This window comes from Sturnira hondurensis, unplaced genomic scaffold (assembly GCF_014824575.4).
Source record: "Sturnira hondurensis isolate 20B ecotype Veracruz unplaced genomic scaffold, ASM1482457v3 Scaffold0007401, whole genome shotgun sequence".
In the NCBI taxonomy this organism is placed as follows: Eukaryota; Metazoa; Chordata; class Mammalia; order Chiroptera; family Phyllostomidae; genus Sturnira; species Sturnira hondurensis.
In genome coordinates, this window is record NW_028080032.1 from 1,626,024 (window position 1) to 1,636,091 (window position 10,068).

At 36.9% G+C, this 10,068-nt stretch overlaps 1 pseudogene; it reads right to left on the reverse strand.

The window, feature by feature from the left end:
• Positions 1–854: 854 nt before the first annotated feature.
• On the reverse strand, positions 855–1,388 carry LOC118990929 (60S ribosomal protein L24-like; annotated as a pseudogene).
• Positions 1,389–10,068: the final 8,680 nt, after the last annotated feature.

Sequence of the window (10,068 nt, forward strand, 5' to 3'; positions counted from 1 at the left end):
TAGAATGAACTTCTAGAGCAGGTTTTCTTTAAAAACTCACAGCCTGAATGGAATTAAATAGCAAAGTAAAAATATGGTTTATAAAGCTTATTTTGCTTAATGCCATGAATAATAATGAACTAATAACTTTGCAAGGATTATAAATATGGTTTACATATAATCTCTATTATTCTGTTTTCCGTTTTTATTTAAAATTATACAAACATTTGTTGACTCAAAAGGATAGTGTATAAACAATAAAATACAATAAAAAAGAAATAAAATTTTAAAAATGAAAAAGAAGAATAGTGTTTATCTAGAGGCATTTCTGTCTAATATCCCTATTAGCTGCTGATTTATTTCTTAGTGATTTAACTATTTGAAAGTTTTTAAAAAATATTTTATTTATTTATCATTAGAGAGGAAGGGAATGAGAGAAGGAGAGAACTATCAGTGTATGGTTGCCTCTTGTGAGTCCCCTGCAGGGAACTGGCCTGCAACCCAGGCATGTGCCCTGACTGGGAATCGAACCTTGATTGTGTGGATCGCAGGCCTGAGCTCAATCCACTGAGCTACACCAGCCAGGGCTTTATTTGAAAGTTTTTAATCCTTGATTTTGTATATAAAATTAATGGTTTTGCAATCATTAATTACAATAGCAATCTACTCTTATAGTAATAAATATATATTAATATTTATATTTAAATTGACTGATACAATTTTAATATTCAAAACTCACAAGGAGCTTTTCTTTTAACATTGTATTTAGAAGCTCACCTCTATTTAAAAATGAATATCAAGATGTTAACAATAAATTTGAAAGAATGCTAGTCTGTTTTAGTTAACTGATTATTTATTTACTTATTTATTTATCTCTAGTTGTTGTCAGGTCTTTCTTTAAAAATCTGATCAGCCAACTTAGCATTTTCCACCAACACAGGTTGCAGAAACCTCACAGTCTCCACGATCTTTTGCATAGGTTCTGCCTTTGTGGGAGCCTTAGCAGCAGCCATTGCTGTCTTTTTAGAAGCTTGCTTAACCTTTTTTTTTTTGCTTCCTTGGCAGCCGTGATAGCTTGTTTTTGAGCCACCCTAACTTGAGATTTCTAATTCCTCCTGGCCTTGCATATCAGCGAGAGATGCACCAGTGATGGCCCTCCAGAATTTGACTGCACCGGTGGGTTCTTTTCTCTTGAATCTCTTCCAACTGTTTTTGTGCTTTCTTCTGTAGAGGACAGTCCAGTTTAATCTGTTGAGGATTCTTCTTGGAAAGGAACGACAGCTCACATTTTGCATTAAGAAATTAGAAAACCTTCCTGTTGGTCCTGGCATAGTGCCTCTCGTGTCAGGGATTGATCTTGTACCCACTGAAACTGTATAGCTCGACCTTCATGGCTGCAGCTGCCAGAAAGATGGTGAAGTGGTATTTAACTGATGTTTTTAAACCTCCAAGTGTGGTCCTGGACCAGCAGCATCACCTGAGATTAATATGCTGTGTTTCAGGCTACCCAAGAGCTACTGAATCAGGACCCTGAGGGGGGAGCTGCATTTTAACAAACCCTCCAGTTTATTCAAATTTGCACTGAAATATGAAAGACTCTGGCTTTATAAAGAATCTCTTAGCTACTGGCTAGAAATGTGAGATTTCAGGCTCATCCTAGACCTAGGGAATTAATATCTGCATCATAACAAGATGCTTATGTGATTTTTGTGCATATTAAAGTCTGAGACCTCATGTCCTACCTAAATGATATCTAAACTGAATGTTGTGCTTCATCGTAACTGTCTCTCACCAGCTGACACTGAAGGACCAGGGACTTTGAGTGGTCCCTGTCCCCACACTGACAACTGGACCTGATTTAAGACTCTTTTCTAATGAATGAATATGAGAATTATTTCCACCAACAGTGAGCAGATGTCAATCTCATTCAATTTTTTCATTCTGTCCACAGCATTCCTTTTTAATCCTTAATTAGCATAGCGACCACAGAAACCTGCTACCTCCTGTTAGCCTTTTTCCCTGGTTTCGTTGCACAGCAATAACCAACTGACACAATGTCTCCTATGATAACTTCATCAAAGTCATTGTAAAGGCTTAGCCAAAAGATACATTAGGAGATAATACACAGAAGTTGGCAAAAGTGGGTTTACGGTTATTAGTATACAAAACAGAGTTTATTCTTATATTCCTATTTATTAATTTATATTTTTCCATATGAAATACTATAAATTTACTTTTGCCCACCCCTGTATAAAGGTCTTCTAATCCTGCTTCTTCTAAAACAGGATTGCGGCCTGGCTGTATATTAAAATCACCTGGTAGCTTTAAAAATTCTGATATTCAAGAAGCCATCCAGACAATTAAACCTGAATCTCTGGGGGTGAGATGCAAGCATTAATCTTTTTCTCAAAGGTGCCTAGGGGGTGATTCTGATATGTAGCTAAAGCAAAGACAAAATGATCTAAAGTCTGGTTCGATTACCATACCTTCTACATGCAATATGGTCTATGCTGCTAGGCTTGATGTTCATGGAATTTCAAATTCAAGCAAATGAAATCCAAAAGGTTTCTTAGTTTGGGAAGATCTTATTGTCGCACAGAGGAGCCTTTTAAGCAGGAGGCAAGTGAGCTCTGCCAAGAATATCTGTCTAAAAAAAACCTGTTAATTGCAAAATCCACACTAAATGATTCAGACATATCAAATTTGGTACATCAGATATTTGCCATAATACTTACATCTTATTTCCTATTCTTTCTATTCTGGTGACTCCCCCAAATGTGTTCTGTTGCATTTTCCATCCATCCTCTTACCTTATGAAAAGGAAAAAGTTCTTACATGTGAGGGTCAGAGTCTTGTCAGCAGTTTGATGTCAACTATCAAGTTTGAACTCCAAGTTAAATATTGGTTCTTATCTCTCAACATAGTCTTTTAGGGGAAAATATCAATTTTAACAACTCTTCTGCAATAAGACTATTGTTTTAAGCCTAACCTAAATCTCTTCGGCAACTGAACAAGTTCATCACTGCCCTTGAAGAGGAATTCTTGATTACAGTTCTATAATCCCAGATGAGCTTGGGAATTTAAAAATTTTGGAGGGTGGAAAGGTAATGCAGTGAGTATTGCATATTGTATTATATCTCCAGGGAGGCCTAAAGCAGCATCCTGTAAGAAACACATTTAAATCTGTGCAATGAAACATAAAAGTTCATAGTAAGCAAGATAAGTAGACATTATAAACAGTCTTGTGTGCATTCTGGTTTTGTTATTAAATTATGAGAAAATTTTAGTTTCGAGGGCTTTTTCCTTGGGCATTATGGATAAGACATTGTACATTGCAAGTTACTGTAAAAAAGTTAAAAAGAGTGACCTTCGACTGGGAAAAGCTGAAGGGAAACAAACCAACAATGGCAGTGGTATACACTGGAAAAGCTCATTTAACAGGTTTTTTTTTTTTTCCCCGTAAGCCAGCTGGATCTGGAGTGAGAATTATCTGGACCCTGAGCAGACTAGGCTCAGAGCTCCAACCAGGAGCAATAAAAAAGAGAATGATTCAAATTGGGAGAAAGGTTTACAGGGAAAAATCAAACAAGGAAAATAATAAAAAGCTCTGGGAGCACCCAGAAATGGCATCTTGTATGTGGGCTAATTGTTTTCGATGGTGATTCACCCCCCAAGCAGTTTGCAGCTGTCTTCTCTTTATTTCTCTCTTTCTTTTAATTTACAATGTGCTAGTGGTGGGTGGTTCAGGACATCTTGGCCCACCAAGATTGGAATTGGGAAACTGTAGCCGTCCTTTAGAAATATATCTGCTTTTCTTTCTCAGAATATTCCTGAAGATTTTCCTTTTGGCTTTTACTTTTATAGAATGAATCCAATGTGAGATGTATCAATTCAAAGATAGGCTAATAATTCAGAAGCAAATCATTGCTTCCTCTCAAACACTTTACTAAATAGAATAACCAAGCACTTCAGATGTGTAAGTCACTTTTAAGATAATCTTAGGTGCTTTGTAATGTAAATTTTATCAACATATATAGTGTACATGCAAAAAAGTAGAAAACTCATAAATGGAATCAGAACCTTCATTTAACCAGATGCCCAGGGGATACTGATACCCATTAAAGTCTGAGAAATGCTATTATAGACATTGTCAAAATTAATTTTGATTATGATCACGTGAGGATGGGAAGAACAAGAGCCTTATTTATTTATTCGTTTGTTTGCTTTCATTATCTTTTTTCCAGCTTTATTAAGATGTAATTGAAACAACAAAATTAAAAAAGATGACTTTCTCTGGAGCATGTCCATGCCTTTCTGCCCTTCTGGTATGCATCTTTACTTTTGTCTCCTAAACTCAAGGGTCCCCATGAGTCTGGCAGTCAGGGGAGCAATGGGCAGTGGTGGCTCCTTCTGGGCTTACCCTCTCAACCTGTCTGCAGGCCCCCTTATCTCTGACTTTTCAGTGAGCTCACAGCAGCCCTGCTGTGGCTCAGTTGTTTCCTATAACATTTCTAGAGAGCCAAAGCCACTCCACCTAGTCTTTCTCTTGGTGTTCCTTCTATCCTAGGTCCTTCCTTGTTTCACTGTCCCCAGCTTTAATAAAAGTCCTCTCAAAAAAAGAGATAATTGATATATAACATTGTGTACATTTAAGGTGTACAACATGTTGATTTCATACACTTACATATTGCAAAATTATTATCTTTGTAGTGTTTGCTAATACGTATATCATATCACTTATTTCTTTCTTGTGAGAACACTTAAGATCTACTCTATTAGTGACTTTCAAGTATATATCGCTGCATTTTAAACAATAATCACTATGCTGTGTATTAGATTCCTAGAATTTATTCATCTTAAAACTGGAATTTTTCACCCTTTGACCAACACCCCCCCATTTCCCCCACCGCAGGCCCCAGGAAACATCTTCTGGTCTCTATCTCTACAAGTTTGACTCTTTCAGTCTCCACATCTGAGTGAGATACAGTATTCATATTTCTCTGTCTAATTTATTTTGTTTTGCATAATATCCCCCAGTTTCATCCATGTTGTCTCAGATATCAGGACATCCTTCCTTCTCATGGCTGAATAATATTCTACATCTTCTTTAGCCATTCATCTATTTATAGTACTTAAGTTGTTCGTTGAACATGGGAGTTAGAAATTCAAGATCCTCTCTATACACAGAAGAGAGGTTGTTGGATCATGTGGTAGCTTTATCTTTAATTTTTTAAGGAAACTGCATATTGTTTTTCATAATGGCTAAAACAATTTACATTCCCAGCAATACCCCATTTTAGAGATGAGGAAGCAGAAGCATAGAAAGCCTTTGAAAATACAAATTTAGAAGAAGACTGACACTAGAGCACAAGCTTATAATCATTACACTATGTAACCTCTAAATTATTTTGTAAGCATTTGATTTATGTGTAAATTTTTAGGAGCTTACTTTGTCATAAATAAAGGATAACAAACCCACAAAGTGAACAAGCTTAATAATAAAATGGGCATCTCTTCTTTTTAGTATTGACTTTGTGGAATGCTGATATTTCGCTGGTGAATGATTAAACAGATAGAGAATTGTTTTGTTTTGGGTTTTTCCCCCTCTCAGGAAAGGTGGGCAGTTTGGTGTGGGTGAGTAAAGCAATGAGTAAATGAGCTAATGAGCTGATAGTGATGAACTTTACCTCAGCCTTGTGATTCCAGATAACAGAACAGTTAATATACGCTCCCAACATTTGTTCTCCAAAATTCTACCACCCTTTTCTATTCCAGGAAATGACTTACTGACAAGAAACACCCTCCCCAAATGACTTAGATAAGACTGCCTCTCTACTGTTTCTCATGACTCTCATCAGATTTGCAGATGACTTTCTTATTTACCCTGTGAGCACCAAGCATAGACCTTTCTCCTTTTGTTAGAACTTGACAAAAGGCCAGAGGCAGACCTTTCACTTCCAGCTCTTTTTCTCATGAATGATTAGCGGTGATTAAAACTATTTGTCTCCATGAATCCAGCTAGACACAGAGATAAAATTTCCTATTCAGCTGACTGACAGCACCTGATTGCAAAATATTTCAACTCTAAATTACTCCACCTGTATAACTTGTCTTCTCCTCTACATAGAAGCCTAAGCCAACCTACCTTGCTGAAACACTGCAGGGTGTTTTCTTTATTTTATAGTTTTCATAAAATTAATGGCCTTACTTTTTCAGTTTTTGTCTTGGGAGAGATCATGTTTCCATGTCTTTAATGACTAAGGGTTGGTGGTTAACCTGGTAAAGGCAAACCTTGCCTAATAATACCTGAGCTTTGTAGTATCAGGGGAAAATATAACATTTTTGAATCTTGCAAGAATATCTTCTTCCCAGTTTACTGTCATCTTGCCCCAGTTTTGGTAAGTCTAACAAGCTACTATCCTCTCAGACGTGCTCTTGGGCCCAGGACATCACCTGGGCTCTATTATTAGCTTATGTTAAGTCCCTTCTTAGCAAGCTCAGCAGCCTCTGGGTTTTCCTGCTGAGGTGCTGAAGATGTTTGAAAATAAAAGAATATTTAAAGCAGAAATCCTCTAAATGTTTAAGTGCATATGAAGTTACAGAGTTGATGTGAAAAGCATTGGAAAGCTTTGAACTGATATCTATAATACAGATGCTCTTTCAACATTTGCATTTCATTTAATATAATTTTTCCCTTTTAGAAGCCTGCTTAACTGGTGAACACATAAGGCATTAAGGAAGAAATGTGTACTTATTCAATTTCATTTGTCACAAGGAAGAAAAAGAGACCACTCTTCTATACTTTACGAAAAGATGTGCTTTCTACAAACGAGGATTCTAGAAGTGGAAGGGGAAGGAAACTTTCATTTACTACGTCTTTCATTTTTGCCATTATAGAAGCAACCCTGAAGTTAATAAAAACCCATCTGAGCATCCTTCTTTGAATTACATCTCTGTTGTGAATTCAGTGTTGAAAGATTAAACATAGAGAATAAATAAATAGAGAATTTGGATTAACAAAATGGTTTTGGCTTGAATTTCTAATCCTGACAATTGAATGTGCTATTTGGTGGTTTTTTCATATAAAGTGGATGCTGTATTTACTGAATTCAAATTAGAAATATTTTTATGTTCTCTCAAAATCAGAGCTAAGGCATCAGCACAAACAGGAACTTAGAAATCTATTGGTTACTGTTTCCGTAAAACTCTACAAATTTATTAGAATTCTTATAACCAAGTGTCAATATATAAATGTTTATGACTGCAAAATTTTTTATTCTGCACACAGACTATGCAGAAAGATCAGCTGCTTACATCTCAGACATTTTTACTGCCTACCATCAACCTGTTTTCATGGAAATATGAAGCTTTATTTTTATAACTGTATTTTCTGATCTGCCTCTGGAGAGTAATTAGGCAGAACCAAGAATACTGAAGATAATTAAAAGGTTGCATTAGATTTCAGAGGTAGCAAGGAATAACACAAGTAAACTATAGACCTTTAGCACTGTGGCAACGAGTGAGTGGTTGAATTTTGAGCCTAAGACAACTGAATCATTCCTGTAGTATGAATATACTGTTAGGTTTTACAGAGTTATCTTAGTGTTTTCACAAAATGATCTCTTTACTCTAAATCAATATATAGGATCGCAAGACCATTGTTCATTATTTTTCCTAAATTACTTATGGACTGAGGTAATCTAAGGTCATTTATTTTTATAATTTATTTTTCTAGTTTTATTGAGATATAATTGACTTTGTACAAGTATAAGGTGTATAAAGGGATGATTTGATGCATGTACATAATGGGAAATGATTACCACAATAAAATTAGTTAACATCTCCATGACCTCACATACTTACCTTGTGTGTGTGTGTGTAGTAAAAACATTTAAGACTTACTCTCTTTAACAATTTTGAAGTATATAATACAGTATTGTTAACTATAGTCACTATGCTGTATACATAGGTCTCCAGTATTAATTCATCTTATAATTAGAAGTTTGTGCTCTTTGACCACCGATTCCTCATTTTCCCTACCTCTTATTCCATGACAACCACCAGTCTAATCTTTATGTGTATGAAAACTTCTGTTCAGGCCTGGACTGGTTTGGCACAGTGGATTGGGCATCGTCCTGAAGGTTTTGTTGCTGCCTCAACTCCCATCAGGGCACATGCCTGGGTTGTAGGCCAGGTCCTGGGTTGGGAGCGTGTGAGAGGCAACCGATCAGTGTTTCTCACATTGATATTTCTCTCCCTCTCTTTCTCCTTTCCTCCTCTTCTCTCTGAAAATAAATAAATAAAATCTTTAAAATTAAAAATAATTCTACTCAGGACTTCCACCAAGATGGAGGCATAGGTGGAAACACTGTGCCTTCTCCCACAACCAAGATTTGACTACAACAAAAGTTTTGGAGAACTAGAACACACCCAAAGACCAGAACACGGAATTATACAGAAGTCCGACAGCTACGAACTGTTCAACGGGGACGGTAAGAGGCGGAACCAGCAACAGAGCTGGGTCGGCAGGACAGATCCCCCGACCTAGGCGCTAGGCGCTCGGGCAACCCAAAGCCAGTCAGGGTGCGGGGCAGACTGACCAAGGTCGCACATTCGCGCACAGTGAGATGGACCACGCAGGCCCCAGGGGACGAACCCAGTGGTGGAGGGCCGACAGCGGTGTGGCACACTCGAGTGCAGTGGAACGAAACGCGTGGGCCCAGTGACAGTGGTGGCTGCGGTGCCTGTGGGGGTCGCGGCAGCAGGCGGCGGACGGAAGCCATTGTTGCTCTTTGGCCCCGCCCCCACATACAACGTCACAACCCAGCGACTGAATTGCCCTGCTCTAGTGAAAACCTAGGGCTCCAATCCTGCTACTTAACAGTCACAACCAGCCCAAAAGATGGCGCAAGAGGAACTCAAAGTCCCAGAGCCAATAACCCTAAACGACCGGGAAATTGCCAGCCTCTCAGAAGCACAATTTAAGACACTATTTATCAGGATGCTCACAGAATTGGTAGACTACAGTCACAAATTAGAGAAACATATGAAGGCTAAACTAATTGAAATGAAGGGAGATGTCCAGGAAACCAATAGCAATGGAAAGGAAACTGGGACTCAAATCAATGGAATGGACCAGAAGGAAGAANAAAAAAATAAAAATAAAAATAAAAATAATTCTACTCAGTTCCTCTGATAATTTTTAAATTGGATGATTGATGATGATGTGCTATTTAGTTCTACGAGTTCCTTGTATTTTTTAATGTTAACCCCATATCAGATAGAAAGTTTGCAAACATTTTCTCCCATGTTTTAGGTTGCCTTTTCATTTTCCTGATTGTTTCATTTGCTGTAAAAAAAGCTTTTCATTTTAATGTAGTCCCACTTGTTTATTTTTGTTTATTGTACGTGCCAAAACCAACATTAGGGAGCTTTCCCCTTATATTTTCTTCTATGAGTTTTATAGGTTGGGGTCTTACATTTAAGTTTGGAATCAAATTCAAGCTAATTTTTGTGAGTGGTATATTATAGGGGTCCAATTTCATTCTCTTGCAAATGATTATTCAGTATAAACTTCCCTCTTAGAACTTCATTTGCTGCATCCCATAAGTTTTGGTACATTGTGTTTCCATTTTTGTTTGTTTCAAGATTTTTTTACTTCCTTTTGGATTTCTTCTTTGATCTATTGGTTGTTTAGGAATGTGGTGTATAATTTCCATAAGTTTGTGAGTTTTCCTTCTATTATTTATTTCTAGCCTTATATTATCTTGGTCAGAAAACACTATTGGTGTAATTTTATTCTTCTTATATTTGCTGAGACCTATTTGGTAACATAACACATGATGTATCCTAGAGAATGTTCCATATGTGCTTGAGAAGAATGCATGTTCTGCTGCTGTTGGATAAAGTGTTATGTATATGTCTGTTAGGTATATATAGTTTAATGTATAGTTCAAGTTCAACGTTTTCTTATTGATTTCCTGTCTGGATGATCTATCCATTGTTGAAAGCAGGTTATTAAAGTCCTCTACTACTAATGTTCTGTTGTTTATTTCTCTCATCAGATGTATTAATATCATCTGTTAGTAT